This window comes from Aegilops tauschii, chromosome 4 (genome assembly GCF_002575655.3).
Source record: "Aegilops tauschii subsp. strangulata cultivar AL8/78 chromosome 4, Aet v6.0, whole genome shotgun sequence".
NCBI classification, from domain to species: domain Eukaryota; kingdom Viridiplantae; phylum Streptophyta; class Magnoliopsida; order Poales; family Poaceae; genus Aegilops; species Aegilops tauschii.
This window is the reverse complement of record NC_053038.3, coordinates 27,161,655-27,187,029: the sequence shown is the minus strand read 5'-3', so window position 1 is coordinate 27,187,029 and position 25,375 is coordinate 27,161,655.

Genomic DNA, 25,375 nt, shown 5'->3' with positions numbered 1-25,375 from the left:
AGTACTTGTTCTACTTGAGTTGTAACCATGGAAGCATGTTTACTAATAAGCTTAAGATCATTAACAGTTCTACTCATATAATCACCCAAGTGGTCAAGCATGTAAGCATTACGTTTCAATTGTCTGCTAACATAAGCATTGAAGTTTTCTTGTTTAACAATAAAGTTATCAAACTCATCCAAGCATTGACTAGCAGGCTTATTATGAGGAATATCACCTTCATCAAATCTATGGAGAGAGTTTACCTCTACTACTCGTGTCGGGTTATCAAGACCATGTATTTCTTCAATAAGCGGTAAATTCGTAACATCTTCAGCTTTAATGCCTTTTTCTTTCATAGATTTCTTTGCCTCTTGCATATCTTTAGGACTGAGAAATAGAATACCCCTTTTCTTTGGAGTTGGCTTAGGAGTTGGTTCACGAAGTTTCCAATCATTATCATTACTCAGTATATTATTCAATAGCAATTCAGCTTGCTCAACAGTTCGTTCCCTGAAAACACAACCAGCACAACTATCCAGGTGGTCTCTCGAAGCATCGGTTAGCCCATTATAAAAGATATCAAGTATTTCATTTTTCTTGAGAGGATGATCAGGCAAAGCATTAAGTAATTGGAGAAGCCGCCCCCAAGCTTGTGGGAGACTCTTTTCTTCAATTTGCACAAAGTTAAATATTTCCCTTAAGGCAGCTTGTTTCTTATGAGTGGGGAAATATTTTTCAGAGAAGTAGTAAATCATATCCTGGGGACTACGCACACAACCAGGAGCAAGAGAATTAAACCATAACTTAGCATCACCCTTTAATGAGAAAGGAAACAATTTAAGAATATAGTAATAGTGAATCTTTTCGTCATGAGCAAATAGGGTGGCTATATCATTCAATTTAGTGAGATGTGCCACAATAGTTTCAGATTCATAACCATGGAAAGGATCAGATTCAACCAACGTAACTAACTCAGGATCGACAAATAATTCATAATCCTTATCAGTAACAAAGATAGGTGAAGTAGCAAACATAGGGCCATATTGCATTCTAGCATTCAAAGACTTTTCTTTCAGCTTAGCTAACAGTTTCTTAAGATCAAATCTATCATTACAAGCAAGAAAGTCTCTAGCAGTTTCCTCATCCATAATATAACCCTCAGGTACAACAGGCAATTCATATCTAGGGGGAGAGTCATAATCTTCAGTTTCAATAATATCATCAGTTTCAGTAATTTCATTCTCTCTAACCCTAGCAAGTTGTTCATCAAGAAATTCACCTAGTGGCACAGTGTTATCAAGCACAGAAGTAGTATCATCATAAGCATCGTTCATAGAAGAAGTGGCATCATCAATAACATGCAACATATCGGAATCAATAGCAGGTGTAGGTGTCGCAAGTTTACTCAAAAAAGAAGGTGAATCAAGTGCAGAGCTAGATGGCAGTTCCTTACCTCCCCTCGTAGTTGAGGGAAAAATCTTGGTTCTTTGATCTTTCGAATTCCTCATAGTGATCAACAGATATAAATCCCAAGTGACTGAGAGAATAGAGCTATGCTCCCCGGCAACAGCGCCAGAAAAAGGTCTTGATAACCCACAAGTATAGGGGATCACAACAGTTTTCGAGGGTAGAGTATTCAACCCAAATTTATTGATTCGACACAAGGGGAGCCAAAGAATATTCTCAAGTATTAGCAGCTGAGTTGTCAATTCAACCACACCTGAAAGACTTAATATCTGCAGCAAAATATTTAGTCGCAAAGTAGTATGGAAGTAACGGGTGGCAAAAGTTATAGTAGCAGTTTTGTAGCAATCATAACAGTGCCATCGAAAAAGTAACTTAGCAAAGATCAATATGAAACGAGCACATAGGCAATGGATCAATGATAGATAATTATGTTGGATGGCATTCATCATGCAACCGTTATAACATAGGGTGACACAGAACTAGCTCCAATTCATCAATATAATGTAGGCACGTATTCCGAATATAGTCATACGTGCTTATGGAAAAGAACTTGCATGGCATCTTTTGTCCTACCCTCCCGTGGCAGCGGGGTCCTATTGGAAACTAAGGGATATTAAGGCCTCCTTTCAATAGAGTACCTGACCACAGCATTAGCACTTATTGAATACATGAACTCCTCAAACTACGGTCATCACTGGGAAGTGTCCCAACTATCGTCACTCCGGGGTTGCTGGATCATAACACGTAGTAGGTGACTATAAATTGCAAGATAGGATCAATAACACAAATATATTCATGAAAACATAATAGGTTCAGATCTGAAATCATGGCACTCGGGCCCTAGTCACAAGCATTAGGCATATCAAAGTCATAGCAACATCAATCTTAGAACATAGTGGATACTAGGGATCAAAACCTAACAAAACTAACTCAATTACATGGTAAATCTCATCTAACCCATCACCGTCCAGCAAGCCTACGATGGAAATACTCACGCACGGCGGTGAGCATCATGAAATTGGTGATGGAGGAAGGTTAATGATGATGATGGCAACGATTTCCCCTCTCCGGAGCCCCGAACGGACTCCAGATATGGCCTCCCGATGAAGAACAGGGGGTGATGGTGGCTCCGTATCGTAAAACGCGATGGATCCTTCTCTCTAATTTTTTTTCTCCCCGACTGTGAATATATGGAGTTGGAGTTGAGGCCGGTGGAGCCTCGTGGGACCCACAAGGCCAGAGGGCGCGCCCTGGGGGGTGGGTACACCCTCCACCCTTATGGACAGGGTGTGGGTCCCCTTCAGTTTATTCTTTCGCCATTATTTTTTATTTATTCCAAAAATAATCTCCGTGAAGTTTCAGGTCATTCTGAGAACTTTCATTTCTGCACAAAAATAACACCATGGCAATTCTGCTGAAAACAGCGTCAGTCTGGATTAGTTCCATTCAAATCATGCAAATTAGAGTCCAAAACAAGGGCAAAAGAGTTTGGAAAAGTAGATACGATGGAGACATATCAGATTCGTATTTATAGTGAATGTGTAGAGACCAGACCTCAAATGGTCTGTGCTGCTGTGCACCAGTGTCATCCCTGGATCAGTAATGCTAACACGCACAGTACAAATGGAGGATTTATAACAGAGTAGCAATCACACACTTATTACATCGAATATCTCCAAAGAGAATAAGTATGATAAATATGGCTTAAGGCCTGATAACAGCGGAAGACTTGGAAGATAAGTGAGTCCATCAACTCCAGCGGCATCACTGAGTATAAGACCACGAACTAAGGCACCTTACTCGTCGTCTGAAAAGTCTGCAACATGAAACGTTGCAGCCCGAAAATGGGTCAGCACATGGAATATGCTGGCAAAATAACACATGGAGAAATAATGAACATAATAATGCTATACTACATGCATATATGGCTGGTGGAAAGATCTATGGTTAAAGTTTTTGCGAAAAGCCAATTTTTCCCTACTGCAAAGGAATAAATTTCATTTAACTATCATGGTGGTTGCTAAACATTGAGATGGTTGACAGCATCTCAATCCCAATTAGGTGTCATCAATAACCCAACAAAATTAATTAAAAGTAACATGGTGATGAGATTCACACGATAATCCAGGTACTAGATACTCAAATTTTCCATAACCGGGGACACGGCTAACCATGATTAGTTTGTACACTCTACAGAGGTTTGTGCACTTTTCCCCACAAGACTCGATCGCCTCCGCTTGATTCTCGCACTACATGATGTTTGAGAAACGGATGATCGAGACACAGTCTTTCAGAAGTGTTTGCACCTTACGTATGGGTAGACAGTTACACCTACTTTCCCCTACATCTGCTAGTCTACCACTGTAAGAGTTCACACAACTTAGTCAACTATGCTAGAGCCCATAATAGCTTGTGGCTGCACACGGAAGTTTCTAGCATGAATAATCTCATGATCCCTTTGAACCTGGGTGGCGGTCCAAAAGAAAAACAGGCAATCCTGGAATACCCAGGTACCTCAATCCACCCGGATGTGAGTTTTAGTTGCCACCTTAAGTAAACCATTATTAACAATCTCACATCTGTCATGAATATCACTCAAACCCAATCCATGTCTACGAGCATAGCATGGCAATATAATAGCAAACGTAGAAGTAACTCCCAAGGGTTTGATAAAAGAACAGGTAATAGGTACTACCTCAACTACTTCCCAATACCCACAATTTAATTAGATCCTAATCATGCAATGTTTGTGGAATAGATCTAATGCAATAAAAACTGGGTATGGAAGGTATATGATCAAAGTGTTACTTGCCTTGCTGATGATCCGCGAAACCTAGCGATTCGAAGTAACAAGCGGCACACTCCGGGTACTCTATCGCAAACAAACAAGCAAACAATAAGTACTCATCTAATGCACAGGTAAAACTCGAATGAAAGATCCAACCAGAAAGTTCAACTTAAGAACTCCGGTTTGCAAAAATAATCAACTCGAACGAAGCAACGAAAGTCAAACGACGAAAGAAACAAACTTCGTTTACTAATCTGGATCTAGGTCAAATTTTACAGTAGCAAAAACTTGTTTGAGTAGGTTAAACGGAAAGAGAATTTCGAGACGAAACTCTAGGCGCTTGAATCGCCTAATTCCGATAAACGAGCGAAAAATTAAACAGAAACGAAGATTCGATCAGAAATCGAGATCTGAGATAATCGCGGAAAAATCCGATTAAAAAGAAAAACGGACGAACGGTTAAAGAACGGACGTTCGTTAACAGAGAAAATCCGACGAACGCGTTCGTTAAAACGAACGGGTCGGTGAACGTTCACAAAATAACAAAACCGAAGAAATAAACCGATCTAGGGTTTTTTTTAAACGAACGGTTTTTTTTAAACAAAACCGACAACGACGGCGAGGTATACCTCGTCGGGGCAGGGCTCCGGCGGGGCTCCGGCTGGCTCCGGCGAGGGCGGCGGGGTGCGGCGGGGCTCAGGGGGCTCGAGGGTGGCGAGGGGCGGCTCCGGCGGCGGGGTTCGGCGAGCGGCGGCGGCCTTCGGGCTCCGGCTCCGGCGGCGGGGTGCGGGGCGGGTGCGGGGCGGCGGCGGGGTGAGAGGGAGGGGGCGGCGGCGGGGTTTATAAAGAGGAGGGAGGGGTGCTTGGAGGAGGGGGCAAGGCGCGGCGGCGGGGTGTCCATGGCGGACACGGCGGCGGCGTCCGGTGTGCTCGCGGAGGAGAATGCGGAGATGGGCCGGCGGCTCGGCTGGGCCTAGGCCCGGTCGGGCACGGCGCGAATTTTTTTTTTAAACGTTCCACCGAAAAATTCGTAGAAAAATAAATAAAAATCCAAAAAAGATAAAACAAATTTTCCCCGTCTAGTTAGAATATTTAGAATAGGGTGAACATTTTTTTGACACAAAAAATAAATTTTTGAAAACATGCAATATTTTTTTAATGCAATTAAAATTGCAAATAAAATCCGGATAAAACCCAATAAATGATTTAACATTTTTCCTCCAATATTTCAATTGTTTTGGAGAAGTCATATTTTCTCCTCTCATTTATTTTTAATGAAATATTTTTCTGGAGAGAAAAATAATTAAAACCAAAATCCTCATTTCATTATTTGATGAAAATCAAATATGAAAATTCGAGAAAATCCCCAACTCTCTCCGAGGGTCCTTGAGTTGCTTAGGATTTATCGAGGATTTGTCGAAATGCAATAAAATATGATATGCAATGATGATCTATGTATAACATTCCAAATTGAAAATTTGGGATGTTACAAACCTACCCCCCTTAAGATGAATCTCGCCCTCGAGATTCGGGTTGGCTAGAAAACAGGTGGGAGTGGTCCTTCCGTAGATCTTCCTCTCGCTCCCAGGTGGCTTCATCTTCCGTGTGGTGACTCCACTGGACTTTGCAAAACTTGATAACCTTACTGCGGGTAACTCGGCTGGCATACTCAAGAATCTTAACTGGTTTCTCCTCATAGGTCAAATCACTTTCCAGCTGAATCGCTTCCAGCGGCACAGTATCTCTCAGTGGTATCTCAGCCATCTCTGCGTGGCACTTCTTCAACTGGGAAACATGAAATACATCATGAACTCCTGACAATCCTTTGGGCAATTCCAGCTTGTAGGCAACTTCTCCCATACGTTCCAAAACTCTGTATGGTCCGATAAAACGGGGCGCTAACTTTCCCTTAACTCCAAAGCGCTTCACTCCTCGAAGTGGTGATACTCGAAGATAAACTCTGTCTCCAACTTCGTGAACTATCTCCTTTCTTTTAGAATCAGCATAACTCTTCTGCCTGGACTGGGCTACCTTGAGCCTATCGCGAATCAACCTCACTTTCTGTTCAGACTCCTTAATCAAATCTGGTCCAAACAACTGACGGTCTCCAACTTCGTCCCATAACAACGGTGTTCTACACCTCCTTCCGTACAAAGCTTCGAAAGGGGCCATCTTCAAACTGGTTTGATAACTGTTGTTATACGAAAACTCTGCATATGGCAAATTGTCGTCCCAACTAGATCCATAATCTAGTGCACAAGCTCTCAACATGTCCTCCAAAATCTGGTTGACTCTCTCGGTCTGTCCATCTGTCTGTGGGTGAAAAGCTGTACTAAATTCTAGCCTGGTTCCCAAAGTTTCATGTAACTGCTTCCAAAACTTTGAGGTAAATTGGGTTCCTCTGTCTGATACAATGGTCCTCGGAACTCCATGCAAACATACGATCCTGGTCATGTATATCTTTGCCAACTTAGCACTGGTGTAAGTGGTCTTCACTGGAATGAAATGAGCCACTTTCGTCAAACGGTCGACTACAACCCATATTGAGTCATAGCCTGAACGAGTCCTGGGTAATCCCGTGATAAAATCCATGCCTATTTTATACCACTTCCATTCGGGTATCGGCAATGGTTGTAGCAATCCTGCTGGCTTCTGATGCTCTGCCTTCACTCTCTGACACACATCACAAACTGCTACATACTATGCAATATCCTTCTTCATTCCAGTCCACCAGAAAGTATTTTTCAGATCCAAATACATCTTGGTATTCCCTGGGTGAATCGAGTACGGTGAATCATGGGCTTCTTGCAAAATCAACTTCCTGATCTCCGGGTCTTTTGGCACATAAACGCGGTCCTCAAACCATAAGGTATCGTGCTCGTCCTCACGAAATCCCTTGGCTTTTCCTTTGCTCATCTTCTCCTTTATCTCTTCAATCTCCTTGTCTGTCTTCTGAGCTTCTCTGATCCTTTGCATCAAGGTAGACTGAATCTCTAGTGTCGCTAAATAGCCTCTTTGGACTATCTCCAAACATAGCTCGCGAAGGTCCTCGGCTAACTCCTGAGGTAACTCTCCTGTCATGAGGGTGTTGACATGACTCTTGCGGCTCAACGCGTCTGCTACTACGTTAGCCTTTCCTGGGTGATAATGCAATCTCATATCATAATCCTTAATAAGCTCCAACCATCTCCTCTGTCTGTGATTTAACTCCTTCTGCGTGAAAATATACTTCAAACTCTTGTGATCCGTGTACACCTCACAATGGTTTCCGATGAGAAAATGTCTCCATGTCTTCAACGCATGCACCACGGCTGCTAACTCCAAATCATGCGTAGCATAATTCTTCTCATGGGGTTTAAGTTGTCGTGAAGCATATGACACAACTCTTCCTTCCTGCATAAGCACTGCTCCAAGTCCTCGACGAGAAGCGTCGCAATAAACTTCATAATCCTTGCATTGATCTGGCAAAATCAACACTGGTGATGTAACCAATCGTTTCTTCAACTCATGGAAACTAGCTTCACAATCCTCAGTCCAATTGAATTTGGTGTCCTTTAATAGCTCAGTCATGGGCTTAGCAATCTTCAAGAAATTCTCGATGAACCTCCGGTAGTATCAGCAAGTCCAAGAAAACTCCGGATTTCTCCAACTGACGTGGGTGATTCCCAACTTGTCACTGTGTCAACTTTGGCAGGGTCTACTACTATTCCTTCTCCAGAAATAACATGTCCAAGGAATCCAACTTCCTTCAGCCAAAATTCACATTTGCTGAACTTGGCATATAACTGATGTTCTCTGAGCTTCTCAAGTACCAATCACAAATGCTCCTCATGCTCTTCCTCATTCTTGGAAAAGACTAAAATATCGTCAATGAACACCACGACGTACTTATCCAAAAACTCCATAAACACTTTGTTCATCAGGTTCATAAAATAGGCAGGTGCGTTTGTCAGGCCAAACGACATAACGGTATACTCATACAGTCCATATCTGGTGGTAAAAGCCGTTTTAGGTATATCCTGCTCTCGAATCTTTAACTGATGGTATCCTGATCATAGATCGATCTTGGAAAATACTTTAGCTCCTTGTAAGCGATCAAACAAATCATTGATCATCGGTAGTAGGTACTTGTTCTTGATGGTCACTTCATTCAATCCACGGTAATCAACAACCATCCTCAACGATCCATCTTTCTTCTCCACTAGAAGTACTGGTGATCCCCAAGGTGACGAACTTGGGCGAATATAGCCTTTATCCAGTAACTCCTCGATCTGCTTCTTAATTTCCTCCAAATCTTTTGCGGGCATCCTGTACGGTCTCTTAGATATTGGCCCTGTGCCTGGCAACAGTTCAATCAAGAACTCAATGTCTCTATCCGGTGGCATGCCTGGCAACTCTTCTGGAAATACATCCGGATAATCCTTCACCACTGGTACTTCCTCCTGTACAACTCCTGATAAGGAATTCACTTGAGTCCTCTTCGGCATATGCCGGGATACATACTTGATCCTTTTTCCTTCTGGGGTGGTAAGCAAAATCGTCTTGGTGGCACAATCGATGTTTCCTCCATACAACAATAGCCAATCCATTCCCAAAATCACATCCAAACCTTGCGACTCCAAAACTATTAGGTCTGAGGGGAAAACATGCCTACCAATGGCCAATGGCATCCGAAAACATCCTTGGCTTGCCATATACTCTGCTCCTGGCGAGGTTACTAACATAGGGGTTCGGAGAACTTTGGTGGACAGCTTAAACTTATTCACAAATCCCCTTGATATGTATGAATGCGATGCACCAGTATCGAAAAGAACGGTTGCAGTAAATGACTTAACCAAAAACTTACCTATTACTGCATCAGGCTGTGCTTCAACCTCCTCCACGCTCACGTGGTTCACGTGTCCTTTGTTGAACGGGTTCGGCTTCTTCCCAGAGCTTCCATTGCCATTTCCATTTTGGGCTTCAGGACATTCATTGGCATAATGTCCAGTCTTCTGGCACTTAAAGCAAGTGACTTGGCTCAAGTCCCTCTTGGCTGGGGTAGATGGGTTGGTGCGGTTCTGTCCGTTGCTTCCTCCATTCCCATTACCATTTTTAGAGCCATTATGGTTGTGCGAACTACCTCCTCCATGGGTATGCTGAAACTGTCCTCCCGGCTTCGGGGCAAAACGTGGTTTCTGTTGAGCTCCAGAGTTATACTTCCCTTGTCCATACTTCCTCTTACGGTTTTCAATCTGTTGTTGCATCCCTTCAATCATGAGAGCTCTATCTACCAACTCCTGGTAGTTGTTGAAGGTTGCTACCATCAACTGCATACTCAGTTCATCATTCAGTCCTTCCAAAAATTTCTCCTGCTTGGCTGCATCCGTAGCAACGTCATCTGGTGCATAACGTGCTAACTTACTGAAATCCTCCACATACTAGCCTATGGTGCGTCCTCCTTGGCGTAGGTTGCGGAACTCGCGCTTCTTCATAGCCATAGCTCCTGCTGAAACATGAGCTGTACGGAAAGCTTGCTGAAATTGGTCCCATGTGACAGTGTCAATAGGGTGCGTGGCTGTATAATTCTCCCACCATGATGCTGCGGGTCCATCAAGCTGATGTGCGGCAAAACGCACTCTTTCAGCATCTGTGCATCCTGCAGTGGTCAACTCCCTTCCAACTTTGCGGAGCCAATCATCTGCAACAATCGGCTCGGTGCTACTGGAAAACACCGGCGGGTTTAGCCTTAAGAAACGGGCTAAGTGATCAACAGGTGGTGTTGGCGGTGGGTTGTTGTTGTTGTTGTTGTTGCCTTGGTTCTGCACTAACACTTGCATCAGGGCATTCTGTTGTTGAATCAACTGGGTGATCTCTGGTGGGAAAACAAATCCGGGGTCGCGTCTCGGAGGCATCTGATGGGTTAGAAAAGATGAGAGTTCAGAATAGAATGAGGTCTAGAGGAAAACACTACCCATATGCTCATGAGACAAATACAATCAATATCACTCAATCAATTCAAACAAGGCATAACAATCGATCTAACTAGCGTTACAAAGTGCTTGAACTATACTATTAAATGGGGGAAAACTACTACTGATAGGGTGGTCTACTAGAAATTCTGATCAGTTGAAGACTCCATGATGTCTGCTCCAGCTTCATCAACAAAGTCATCTTCACTTGGTTCCGAGTCGGTGTCGTCGATGATGATGTAGTTATCCGGACAAGTGCATTCGCATCCTTTGCTTTTGGCACTGGATTTCCCATGAATACTCCAATCTTCTTTTCCAGGTCGTCATTCTTCCCTACCAGTGCGACGATTTCCTCCATATAATCCTCGCGTGTAGCCTTGAGTTCTTCCTCCAGCTCCTTGATCTTCGTCAATGCCTTCTTCAGTTCTTCCTTGTCCGAGCACATCTGGTTCTCCTGGCGACGGATATGTTGGTTTTGCTCCTGGATGAAAGCTGCAATTGATACATCCTTCTTGGTTCTGATCATCTCCCATTGCGCGTCTCGGCGTCCACAAATCTGATAAATCGTATCCTTAAGCTCCTGGTGGTAGACTTCTCCAATGCGTCCCATAGCGAAGTGGGCTGCCATGCTCTTCCCTAAACTCCAGGTTGGTGCTTCGAAAACCAATCCTATGGGTTCAGTAACTGGCACAAACGTCCTTCCTGGAATGTGAACTTGAATCTTCCAGCTCTCCTCTTCGGGTAATGTGGCGTTGTAGGTTCCGGTGATGCTTGGTATTCCTATGTTCAAGTACTTGGTGACTTCCTTCAAGTGTCGACCAAAAGGCGTGTCTTCATCTGGTTGCATGAACTTGCTCCTTGTATCCGCCATTCCTAAAAGAGTAGAAAGTGGAGAGGGGTCAGAAATGAGAAGAGAGAAGTGTTCTAGGGCTTAAGCTTAGTGGTCGTGTCCTACAGTCAGCGTGTGCTCTGATACCACCTTTGTAGCGACCAGACCTCAAATGGTATGTGCTGCTGTGCACCAGTGTCATCCCTGGATCAGTAATGCTGACACGCACAGTACAAATGGAGGATTTATAACAGAGTAGCAATCACACACTTATTACATCGAATATCTCCAAAGAGAATAAGTATGATAAATATGGCTTAAGGCCATCTAAAACGATAACAGCGGAAGACTTGGAAGATAAGTGAGTCCATCAACTCCAGCGGCATCACTGAGTATAAGACCACGACCTAAGGCACCTTACTCGTCGTCTGAAAAGTCTGCAACATGAAACGTTGCAGCCCGAAAATGGGTCAGCACATGGAATATGCTGGCAAAATAACACATGGAGAAATAATGAACATAATAATGCTATACTACATGCATATATGGCTGGTGGAAAGCTCTATGGTTAAAGTTTTTGCGAAAAGCCAATTTTTCCCTACTGCAAAGGAATAAATTTCATTTAACTATCATGGTGGTTGTTAAACATTCAGATGGTTGACAGCATCTCAATCCCAATTAGGTGTCATCAATAACCCAACAAAATTAATTAAAAGTAACATGGTGATGAGATTCACACGATAATCCAGGTACTAGATACTCAAATTGTCCATAACCGGGGACACGGCTAACCATGATTAGTTTGTACACTCTGCAGAGGTTTGTGCACTTTTCCCCACAAGACTCGATCGCCTCCGCTTGATTCTCGCACTACATGATGTTTGAGAAACGGATGATCGAGACACAGTCTTTCAGAAGTGTTTGCACCTTACGTATGGGTAGACAGTTACACCTACTTTCCCCTACATCTGCTAGTCTACCACTGTAAGAGTTCACACAACTTAGTCAACTATGCTAGAGCCCATAATAGCTTGTGGCTGCACACGGAAGTTTCTAGCATGAATAATCTCATGATCCCTTTGAACCTGGGTGGCGGTCCAAAAGAAAAACAGGCAATCCTGGAATACCCAGGTACCTCAATCCACCCAGATGTGAGTTTTAGTTGCCACCTTAAGTAAACCATTATTAACAATCTCACATCTGTCATGAATATCACTCAAACCCAATCCACGTCTACGAGCACAGCATGGCAATATAATAGCAAACGTAGAAGTAACTCCCAAGGGTTTGATAAAAGAACAGGTAATAGGTACTACCTCAACTACTTCCCAATACCCACAATTTAATTAGATCCTAATCATGCAATGTTTGTGGAATAGATCTAATGCAATAAAAACTGGGTATGGAAGGTATATGATCAAAGTGTTACTTGCCTTGCTGATGATCCGCGAAACCTAGCGATTCGAAGTAACAAGCGGCACACTCCGGGTACTATATCGCAAACAAACAAGCAAGCAATAAGTACTCATCTAATGCACAGGTAAAACTCAAATGAAAGATCCAACCAGAAAGTTCAACTTAAGAACTCCGGTTTGCAAAAAGAATCAACTCGAACAAAGCAACGAAAGTCAAACGGCGAAAGAAACAAACTTTGTTTACTAATCTGGATCTAGGTCAAATTTTACAGTAGCAAAAACTTGTTTGAGTAGGTTAAACGGAAAGAGAATTTCGAGACGAAACTCTAGGCGCTTGAATCGCCTGATTCCGATAAACGAGCGAAAAATTAAACAGAAACGAAGATTCGATCAGAAATCGAGATCTGAGATAATCGCGGAAAAATCCGATGAAAAAGAAAAACAGACGAACGGTTAAAGAACGGACGTTCATTAACAGAGAAAATCCGACGAACGCTTTCGTTAAAACGAACGGGTCGGTGAACGTTCACAAAATAACAAAACCGAAGAAATAAACCGATCTAGTGTTTTTTTAAACGAACGGTTTTTTTTAAACAAAACCGGCAACGACGGCGAGGTATACCTCGTCGGGGCAGGGCTCCGGCTGGCTCCGGCGAGGGCGGTGGGGTGCGGCGGGGCTCAGGGGGCTCGGGGGTGGCGAGGGGCGGCTCCGGCGGCGGGGTTCGGCGAGCGGCGGCGGCCTTCGGGCTCCGGCTCCGGCGGCGGGGGTGCGGGGCGGGTGCGGGACGGCGGCGGGGTGAGAGGGAGGGGGCGGCGGCGGGGTTTATAAAGAGGGGGGAGGGGTGCTTGGAGGAGGGGGCAAGGCGCGGCGGCGGGGTGTCCGTGGCGGACACGGCGGCGGCGTCCGGCGTGCTCGCGGAGGAGAACGCGGAGATGGGCCGGCGGCTCGGCTGGGCCTCGGCCCGGTCGGGCGCGGCGCGAAATGTTTTTTTTTTAATGTTCCGCCGAAAAATTCGTAGAAAAATAAATAAAAATCCAAAAAAGATAAAACAAATTTTCCCCGGCTAGTTAGAATATTTAGAACAGGGTGAACATTTTTCTGACACAAAAAATAAATTTTTGAAAACATGCAATATTTTTTTAATGCAATTAAAATTGCAAATAAAATCCGAATAAAACCCAATAAATGATTTTAACATTTTTCCTCCAATATTTCAATTGTTTTGGAGAAGTCATATTTTCTCCTCTCATTTATTTTTAATGAAATATTTTTCCGGAGAGAAAAATAATTAAAACCAAAATCCTCGTTTATTATTTATTGAAAATCAAATATGAAAATTCGAGAAAATCCCCAACTCTCTCCGAGGGTCCTTGAGTTGCTTAGGATTTATCGAGGATTTGTCGAAATGCAATAAAATATGATATGCAATGATGATCTATGTATAACATTCCAAATTGAAAATTTGGGATGTTACAGAATGGTGGAGCTGTCGGTTGGTGCAGTTCCAAGCAGAGCGTCGTGGCGGGATCTACGTGTGAAGCGGAGTACATAGCTGCTTCGGAAGCACCAAATGAAGGAGTCTGGATGAAGGAGTTCATATCTGATCTACGTGTAATACCTAGTGCATCAGGTCCAATGAAAATCTTTTGTGACAATACTGGAGCGATTGCCTTGGCAAAGGAATCCAGATTTCACAAGAGAACCAAACACATCAAGAGACGCTTCAACTCCATCCGTGAACAAGTCAAGGAGGGAGTCATAGAGATTTGCAAAATACATACGGATCTGAATGTAGCAGACCCGTTGACTAAGCCTCTTCCGTGAGCAAAACATGATCAGCAACAAGACTCCATGGGTGTTAGATTTGTTACAATGTAATCTAGATTAGTGACTCTAGTGCAAGTGGGAGACTGAAGGAAATATGCCCTAGAGGCAATAATAAAGTTGTTATTTTATATTTCCTTATTCTTGATAAAGGTTTATTATTCATGCTAGAATTGTATTAATCGGAAACCTTGATACATGTGTGAATACATAAACAAACACCGTGCCCCTAGTGAGCCTATACTAGACTAGCTCGTTGATCAAAGATGGTTAAGGTTTCCTAACCATGGACATGAGTTGTCATTTGATAATCTGATCACATCATTAGAAGAATGATGTGATGGACAAGACCCATCCGTTAGCTTAGCATTATTATCGTTCAGTTTTATTGATATTGCTTTCTTCATGTCAAATACATATTCCTTCGACTATGAGATTATGCAACTCCCGGATACCGGAGGAATGCCTTATGTGCTATCAAACGTCACAACGTAACTGGGTGATTATAAAGATTCTCTACAAGTATCTCCAAAGGTGTTTGTTGAGTTGGCATAGATCGAGATTAGGATTTGTCACTCCGAGTATCGGAGAGGTATCTCTGGGCCCTCTCGGTAATACACATCACAAGCTTGCAAGCAAACGACTAAGGAGTTAGTCACGAGGTGATGTATTACGGAACGAGTCAAGAGACTTGCCGGTAATGAGACTGAACTAGGTATGAAGATACCGACAATCGAATCTCGGGCAAGTAACATACCGATGGACAAAGGGAATCATGTATGTTGTCATAATGGTTCGACGAATAAAGATTTTCATAGAATATGTAGGAGCCAATAAGGGCATCCAGGTTCAGCTATTGGTTATTGACCGGAGAGGTGTCTCAGTCATGTCTACATAGCTCTCGAACACGTAGGGTTCGCACGGTTAACGTTCGATGATGATATAGTATTATATGAGTTATGTGATTTGGTGACCAAATGTTGTTCAGAGTCTTGGATGAGATCACGAACATGACGAGGAGTCTCGAAATGGTCCAGAGGTAAATATTGATATATAGGACGATAGTATTCGGACACTGGAAGTGTATCGGGGGGTACCGGGTACTTATCGGGTCACCGGAAGGGGTTCCGGGCACCCCCGGCAAAAGATATGGGCCTTATGGGCCAAGAGGGGAAATGCACCAGCCAGGAGGGGCTGGTGTGCCCCCCATATGGGCCGGACAAGGAGGAGAAGGAAAGAGTGGAAAATAAAGGAAAGAGAGGAATAGGTGTTTTTAAGCTTTTTGACACCTTGAAAGCACAAGTGCTCCCTGGGTGATTTTGGTAATTAATGTCAACATATCTCTTGTTGGACTAATACCTTCATCTAGTATATTTCAGATAAGTCCAACAGTGGAGTGGCATGGACAAGAGGATGTGGAACCCCTTCAAGGTGCTAAGGACAAAGGATTGGCTCAAGCTCAAAGCTCAAGACTCTACATTTTCTGTTTCAGTGATCCAAGATCACATTGAGTCTATAGGAAAGCCAATACTATTAAAAGGGGATGAGGTGTTGCTTAATGGCTTGCTTGCTCAAAGTGCTTAGTGATATGCTCCAAAGCCCTCAACCACTTTCTCATATCCACATATGTCCAAAACCAAAAGTCAAACTCGGCCCCACCGAGTTCATTTGAAACCCTAATCAATTCGGTCACACCGATGGGATCTCGGTCTCACCAAGATGGGCTTGCAAACTCTCTGTTGTCTATTGTAATATTTTCGGTCCCACCGAGTTTGCCCTACCAACTCTCTGTTTTGCTTATTACCAAATCGGTCCCACCGAGTTGCGTAATCGGTCAAACCGAGATGAGGTTTTACCCTAACCCTTGCACATCGGTCCCACCGAGTTGATCATATCGGTCCCACTGAAATTGCCTAACGGTCACATTATGTACTGAATTAGTCCGACCGAGTTTTCTGATTCGGTCCCACCGAGTTTGGTATATTGTGTGTAACGTTTAGATTTTGTGTGGAGGCTATATATACCCCTCCACCCTCTCCTCATTCGTGAGGAAAGCCATCAGAACGTGCCTACACTTCCACTACTCATTTTTTGAGAGAGAGACACCTACTCATGTGTTGAGACCAAGATATTCCAATCCAACCATATGAATCTTGATCTCTAGCCTTCCCCAAGTTGCTTTCCACTCAAATCATCTTTCCACCAAATCCAATCCTATGAGAGTGAGTTGAGTGTTGGGGAGACTATCATTTGAAGCACAAGAGCAAGGAGTTCATCATCAACACACCATCTATTACCTTTTGGAGAGTGGTGACTCCTAGATTGGTTAGGTGTCATTCGGGAGCCTCCAAGAAGATTGTGGAGTTGAACCAAGGAGTTTGTAAGGACAAGGAGATCGCCTACTTCGTGAAGATCTACCCTAGTGAGGCAAGTCCTTCGTGGGCGATGGCCAAGGTGGGATAGACAAGGTTGCTTCTTCGTGGACCCTTCGTGGGTGGAGCCCTCCTCGACTCACGCAGCCGTTACCCTTCGTGGGTTGAAGTCTCCATCAACGTGGATGTACGATAGCACCACCTATCGAAACCATGCCAAAAACATCCGTGTCTCCAATTGCGTTTGCACACTCCAATCCCATCCCTTTACTTTCTTGCAAGTTGCATGCTTTACTTTCCGCTGCCCATATACTCTTTGCATGCTTGCTTGATATGTATTGTGTTTGCTTGAAATTGTGCAAATCTATTACCTCAACTTGAAAAACTTAAAAACTGCCAACTTTGTTTGTTGAGGGTCTAATCACCCCCCCCCCTTGACACCTCTTCTCGATCCTTTCAATTGGTATCAAAGCTTTGGTCTCCTTTGCTTTGGTTTAAACTGTTGGGGAACATAGTAATTTCGAAAAAAATCCTACGCACACGCAAGATCATGGTGATGCATAGCAACAAGAGGGGAGAGTATTCTCCACGTACCCTCGTAGACCGAAAGCGGCAACGTTAGCACAACGCGGTTGATGTAGTCGTACGTCTTCATGATCCGACCAATCCAAGTACCGAACGTACGGCACCTCCGTGTTCAGCACACATTCAGCTCGATGACGTCCCACGAACTCCGATCCAGCAGAGGTTTGCGCGAGAGTTCGGTCAACACGACGGCGTGATGACGGTGTTGATGATGCTACCGACGCAGGGTTTCGCCTAAGCACCGCTACGATATTACCGAGGTGGAATATGGTGAAGGGGCCACCGCACACGGCTGGGAGAGATCAACAGATCAATTTGTGTGTCTATGGGGTGCCCCCTGGCCACGTATATAAAGGGGTGGAAGAGGGGAAGAGGCCGACCCTCCTAGGCGCGCCCTAAGGGGAGTCCTACTCCCACCGGCAGTAGGATTCCCTCCCTTCCATCTAGTAGGAGTAGGAGTCAAGGAAAGGGAAAACAGAAGAGAAGGAAGGAGGGGGCGCAGCCCCTCCCCCTAGTCCAATTCGGACTACGCCTTGGGGGGGCGCGCAGCCTCCCCTCTCTCTTTCCCCTAAAGCCTAATAAGGCCCATATACTCCCCGACGAATTCCCGTAACTCTCCGGTACTCCGATAAATACCCGAATCACTCGGAACCTTTCCGATGTCCGAATATAGTCGTCCAATATATCGATCTTTACGTCTCGACCATTTCGAGACTCCTTGTCATGTACCTGATCTCATCCGGGACTCCGAACTACATTCGGTACATCAAAACACATAACTCATAATATAAATCGTCACCGAACGTTAAGCGTGCGGACCCTATGGGTTCGACAACTATGTAGACATGACCGAGACACGTCTCCGGTCAATAACCAATAGCGGAACCTGGATGCTCATATTGGTTCCCACATATTCTACAAAGATCTTTATCGGTCAAGCCGCATAACTACATACGTTGTTCCCTTTGTCATCGGTATGTTACTTGCCCGAGATTCGATCGTCGGTATCTCAATACCTAGTTCAATATCATTACCGGCAAGTCTCTTTACTCGTTATGTAATGCATCATCCCGCAACTAACTCATTAGTCACATTGCTTGCTAGGCTTATAGTGATGTGCATTACCGAGAGGGCCCAGAGATACCTCTCCGACAATCGGAGTGACAAATCCTAATCTCGAAATACGCCAACTCAACAAGTACCTTCAGAGAGACCTATAGAGCACCTTTATAATCACCCATTTACATTGTGACGTTTGGTAGCACACAAAGTGTTCCTCCGGTAAACGGGAGTTGCATAATCTCATAGTCATAGGAACATGTATAAGTCATGAAGAAAGCAATAGCAATACTAAACGATCAAGTGCTAAGCTAACGGAATGGGTCAAGTCAATCACATCATTCTCTAATGATGTGATCCCGTTAATCAAATGACAACTCATGTCTATGGCTAGGAAACTTGATCATCTTTGATTCAATGAGCTAGTCAAGTAGAGGCATACTAGTGACACTTTGTTTGTCTATGTATTCACACATGTCCTAAGTTTCCGGTTAATACAATTCCAGCATGAATAATAAACATTTATCATGAAATAAGGAAATAAATAATAACTTTATTATTTCCTCTAGGGCATATTTCCTTCAGTCTCCCACTTGCACTAGAGTCAATAATCTAGTTCACATCACCATGTGATTTAACACTAATATTCACATCTGCATGTGATTAACACCCATAGTTCACATCGTCATGTGACCAACACTGTCGGAGTAAATGGCCACGGGTAGCCTAACCGACTACCCCTGGTTCTTCTGCAAAAATTATCAGGCCTTCGGGCCTCCAAGCACTCCAAGCATTGGGCCGCCTTCCCTGGCCGGCTACCTCTGAAGCCGACTCCCGGAAGGCGACCCAGCCTTAGCAACCCCTCCCCAGGACGACTACGGGGTGGCCGACTCCAACAAGCCGGCCAAGAAGAGCGCCGACTCCAAGAAGCCGGCCGAGACCACAACCACCCAAGCTACACCCACATAACGGTGACAAGACGGGGTGTGGCCACAGTGCGGCCCACTACCCCCGAGGCCCGAGGCAGGCATGGCCGCAGGAGGCCGTACGGGATGACCGTCTCCTGTTCGGCTCGGCACTGTAGCCATGCCAGCCTCGATGTCATCCACGACCGACTCCTGTACGGCCCGCGGGCAGCGGGCCCCTTCCGCCAGAGAGAGGCGCCGAGGCGGCCCGGCCTCCCCCAGTCAGCCAAGGGCGTAGCCGGCCCCCAGAAGCCGGCCACCCCCTTCCTCGAAGCAGGAGCCCCATTAAGGAGACAAGACGAGGTAAGGCTACAGTGAGAGCCCCCGAGGCGGCCCACTGTAGCCACGCTTACCTCGACGAAGCCCTCGTCATCAGAGGCGAGGCTACAGTGAGCAGCCGCCGACAAGACCCTAGGCGGTGGGGCCGGCCTGTCGACCAGGAAGCCGGCAGCCGGCGGGACCCAACAGCCGGCGGAGAAGCCGGCGAGTGTAGACACTGACGGCTGGGACCAGTGCCCAGCCGGATTACCATTGTACCCCCGGGGGGTAGGCCTATATAAACCCCCCGGAGCACCCATGCAAAGGGTTAGCTTCTGAACACAGCACACACACCATAGAGATAGAGAGAAGAAAGAGCTAGCCTTGTTCTTCTTCTCCCTTGAACCCAGCAGCTCTAGGAGCAATTGTAGCTACCTTTCCTTGATCTAGTGATCATGCGGAGACCCCGCAGAGCAGGACTAGGGGTGTTATCTCCTCGGAGAGCCCCGAACCTGGGTAAGATCCGCCGGCGTGCATGTCTTCGCCTCATCCCGTTTCCAGGCACCGGCGATGTTTTATTGGCACCCACAATGATAAGCCATCCGTTGGCATATGTCGCACCAACCACCCGACATTTGGCGCCCACCGTGGGGCCAGGTGCACCGTCGTCCGGAGACCTGTTCTGGACGGGAACCGTCTTCCTCCCCCGCGAGCGCAGCCAGCCTGCTGCGCCCGATGGCGTTTGCCTCGACGCGCTGCAAGGCGTCGACGACGCCTGCGCAGCGAGCTGCCTCACCGATCTGCTCGGCGAGACCCGCATCTCCGACGAGCCTGCGTCCGACGCAGGCACCGACTACCCCGAGAACCGCCTCATCAGCCTCCTCGACCAGCTTCACGTCTCCAGCGAGCCTGCTGCAGACATGGAGTGGGTCGGCTCCACCGACCCGATGCTCATCGACTCCGACACGGCATCGCTTGACGCCTACCCTCCGACGTGGTGGTCTTCGACGACCCCCTCCCTCGAGCTGACAGCGGCAGCAGCGCTGTCACCGAAGTGCTGGTCATCAGCCACGTCGCCAACTCGGGCGAGAACGCCCATGATGCCCTACAAGCGGCAATGCACGACCTCTCCGTCCCCATCCCGGCCGACGCCGACGCCGACGCCGAGATCCTGGAGGCACGCCGCCTTGCCCTCATCGCGGAGGGCCAGAAGATAGCCTCCATGAGACGCCTCACCGAGGCCCACCAGCGCGAAGTCGACCGCGCTGCCTTCGGCACGCCGCCGCCTAGCGGCCCGAGCCGAGCCGGCTTCGTCCAGAAGCGCGGCGCGGCCGTCGCCAGCATGCTGGGGGCAGATCGCCCCGTCTACGCCACCCCGCTCGAGAATCTGCGAGCCGCTCAGGCGGCCGCAGAAGAGCTCAATGGGCTGGGAGCTGATGAGCTCCCCTACATGACGAGACGGATCCAGCAGCTGCTCGACGCGGCTGCAGAACGGCACGAAGCCGGCGCCCGTGCTGATAGTCATCCCCCGCGCCGGGAGCATGCCGCGACATCCCGCTCGCCGACTGCGAGCGGCGCACGCCAAAAGAAAGACAAGGAGCCGGCTGCCAGCCGCAGCCGGACTCGCATTACCATCGAGCGCGACGCGGAAGGCCGCCCTCGAGCGGTTGAACACCAAGGAAATCTGCCTCCTCCCCCGCCTCAAAGAGAAAGACGCCTCACTCCGCCGCCTATCACACACCTGACTCTTGGCGACCGACTTGGCCGCCGAGAAGGAGTCGGCGAGAACGATGCCCGCCACAGGATCGACCGCCTTGCTCGATCCTTGGCGTTAGAAGAAGAAGACGATGTCGGCCCGCCATGCTTTGGCCCCCGCATCCGCGACGAGCCCTTCCCCAAAGGGTTCTCGCTCCCCAGAGACACGCCCAAGTACAACGGCTCGGTGAAGCCGGAAGATTGGCTCATCGACTACTCCACGGCCGTCAGCATAGCCAACGGCAATCGGCGCGTCGCCGTGAAGTACGTCCCCCTCATGCTGCAAGGCATGGCGCGCACCTGGCTCAACAGCCTCAAGCCCTACAGCATCAACAGTTGGCTGGACTTCACCGAAGTCTTCGTCCGCAACTTCACCAGCACCTACAAGCGGCCTCCCAAGCCTCGCGAGCTCTCCCTCTGCGTCCAAGGGCCCAACGAGTCGACCCGCGACTACCTCACGCGATGGGCCGAGCTCCGCAACTCCTGCGAGGGGGTGCACGAGGTCCAGGCCATCGAGTACTTCACCGCCGGGTGCCGAGAGGGCACCCTCCTCAAGCACCGACTCCTTTGCGACGAGCCGGCCACCCTCGACGAGTTACTGATCATCGCGGACAAGTATGCCACGGCCAACTCCTCGATGAAGACCGAGCAGAGAGTAGACGCCTCTGGGAAGGTGATTGCTCCGGCTCCCAAGACGCCGGCTGGCGACCCCAACCGACGCCCCTACCAGAACGATCACAAGCGCAAGGCCCCCATGCCGACTTCCACCAGTCGGCAGGTGGCCACAGTTGAAGACGAGCAGCCCGAAGAACGGCCCGCTCCCAAGAAGAAGGGTGGAAGGCCGGCTTGGCAGCCGTCTTTCTCCTACGAACAAGCTCTCGACGCCCCCTGCAAGTTCCACAGCGGCGCGAAGCCGTCCAACCACACAACCCGGAAATGCCACTGGCTCACCCGCATCACCAAGGGCGAGGGAATGCTGCCGCCTCCGCCTCCCGGCCCGCCGCCTCCAGCCCCTCAGCTGCCGGCGGCTCGGCCGGCTGTCGGCGCCATCCAAGACGAATTCCCCGAGGAGCACGCCGCCTACGTCGTCTTCACTAGTCAAGCCGACGACAAGCGCAGCCGACGCCGACAGCACCAAGAAGTGAATACAGTCGCCACCAGCGCCCCCGAGTTCATGCACTCGTCAGAAAAGCCAATCAGCTGGAGCCAGGCCGACCACCCAGAGGTGATGCCTTCGCCTGGCTCCTATGCAATGGTCTTGGACGTCACCCTCGCGACGGAGAGGCGAGTTGCCAGATTTTCCCGCGTCCTGATAGACGGCGGAAGCAGTATCAACATACTGTACCGCGATACCATGGAGAAGCTGACCATCAAAGCGAAGCAGCTCATGCCGAGCCGCACCGTCTTCCATGGTATCGTCCCCGGCCTGTCTTGCTCCCCGATCGGCAAGATCAAAATGGATGTTCTCTTCGGAGACAAAGACCATTTCCGCCGAGAAGCAATATGGTTCGAGGTAGTGGATTTGGAGAGCCCCTATCATGCACTGCTTGGCCGACCTGCCCTGGCCAAGTTCATGGCTGTGCCCCACTACGCCTACCTAAAGATAAAGATGCCGAGCTCAAAGGGGATCATCACAGTAGCCGGCGACTACAAGAGGTCCATCGAGTGCGCCATGGCCAGTAGTCGGCTGGCCGAGTCCCTCGTGGTGGCAGAAGAGAAGAAGATGTTGGAACGGGTTGTGGCCATGGCCGGCAAGCAGCCGGCCTTGTCCCCCAACCCCAAGGATTGTGATGCGCAGGGCTCCTTCCAGCCTGCCAAAGAGACGAAGAAGATACCTCTGGACCCGGAGAACCCGGAGAGGTTCGCTGTCATTGGGCCGAACTTGGACAGTAAATAGGAAGGTGAGCTCGTCGACTTCCTCCGTGAGAATCGAGACATCTTTGCATGGTCCCCAAAGGACATGCCGGGTGTCCCGAAGGATTTCGCCGAGCACAAATTACATGTCCGAGCTGATGCGAAGCCGGTCAAGCAGCCCCTCCGCCGACTGTCGGAAGAGAAGCGAAGAATTGTGGGAGAAGAGATAGCCCGGCTCCTTGCCGCTGGCTTTATCATGGAAGTGTTCTTTCCAGAATGGCTTGCCAACCCCGTTTTGGTTCTGAAGAAGAATAACAAGTGGCGTATGTGTATAGACTACACCAGTCTGAACAAGGCCTGCCCAAAGGATCCGTTCGCTCTGCCACGGATTGACCAAGTGATAGACTCCACAGCCGGATGCGAGCTGTTAAGTTTTTTGGATGCGTACTCAGGGTACCATCAGATCAAGTTGGACCCAGCGGACCGCCTGAAGACTGCCTTCATCACACCCTTTGGAGCTTTCTGCTACCTGACTATGACATTCGGCTTGAGAAATGCCGGTGCCACTTTTCAGCGTTGCATGCAGAAATGTCTCTTGAAACAACTCGGCAGAAATGCCCACGTCTACGTAGACGACATTGTGGTGAAGACAGAGAAGCGCGGTACCTTGCTGGAAGACCTGAAAGAAACATTCGCCAACTTGCGCCGATTCCAGATCAAGCTCAACCCCGAGAAGTGCGTGTTCGGAGTGCCAGCTGGCCAGCTGCTAGGCTTCCTAGTCTCCGAACGCGGCATCGAGTGCAACCCCGTCAAGATCAAGGCCATCGAGAGGATGGAGATTCCCACCAAGCTGCGAGATGTGTAGAAGTTCACTGGCTGCTTAGCCTCCCTGAATCGTTTTATCAGCCGACTAGGAGAAAAGGCTCTCCCCTTGTACCGACTCATGAAGAAGTCCACTCACTTCGAGTGGAATGATCAAGCCGACCAAGCCTTCCGTGAGTTGAAGAAAATGCTGACCACTCCGCCTATCCTGGCTGCGCCGACTGAGAAGGAGCCCATGCTCCTCTACATCGTCGCGACTAGCCGAGTCGTCAGCACTGTTGTTGTGGTCCAGCGCCCGGAGGAAGGCCGAGCCCAGCTAGTCCAGAGGCCGGTGTACTATCTCAGCGAAGTGCTGTCCAGCTCAAAGCAAAACTACCCGCACTACCAGAAGATGTGCTATGGGGTGTACTTCGCTGCCAAGAAACTGAAGCCCTACTTCCAAGAGCACCCCATCACGGTCGTATGCACTGCCCCGCTCGCCGAGATCATAGGCAGCCGGGATGCATCCGGCCGGGTGGCAAAATGGGCCATTGCATTGGCGCCCTACACAATCTTCTACCAACCCCGCACCGCCATCAAGTCGCAAGCATTGGCCGACTTCCTCGTCGACTGGGCCGAGACCCAGTACCTACCGCCGGCTCCCGACTCTACCCATTGGCGGATGCACTTTGACGGGTCCAAGATGCGCACCGGCTTGGGAGCCGGCATCGTCCTCACCTCTCCCAAAGGCGACAAGCTCAAGTACACGCTGCAGATCCACTTCGCCGCCTCCAACAACGTGGCCGAGTACGAGGCGCTCGTACACGGGCTCCGGCTAGCCAAAGAGCTTGGCATACGCCGGATCCTGTGCTACGGCGACTCAGACTTGGTGGTCCAGCAATCGTCTGGCGACTGGGACGCCAAGGACACGAACATCGCGAGTTATCGATTCCTCGTCCAGCAGATCAGCAGATACTTCGAGGGGTGCGAGTTCCTCCATGTGCCAAGGGCCGACAACGACCAAGCAGATGCCCTAGCACGGATCGGCTGCACCCGACAAGCCATACCGACTGGCGTCTCCCTCCAGCGCCTCCTCAAGCCGTCCATCAAGCCGTCTCTAGAGTCGGATTCCATTTTCGTACCGCCTGCGCCAGATACAGCCGGGTCCGACTGGAGAAACCCCGCAGGCGGCACGGGGACTTCGACAACCGGCCCGGGGACTGCCGTAGTCGCACCCGGCCCGGGAACGTCAGAACCCGGCTCGGGGACTGCAGCAGTCGGCCCGGGGACTGCAACGACACAAGAAGCAGTGGCCGACTCACCCAACCCACCCACCCGAGTCATGGTGGCCACATTAACAGAAGAAGAAGTCACAGCTCCCTCATGGGCCCAGCCCATCCGCAAGTTCCTAGTCAGCAAAGAGCTGCTGGCTGATGCAGCAAGACTAGTGCAACGACGAGCCGCAACAT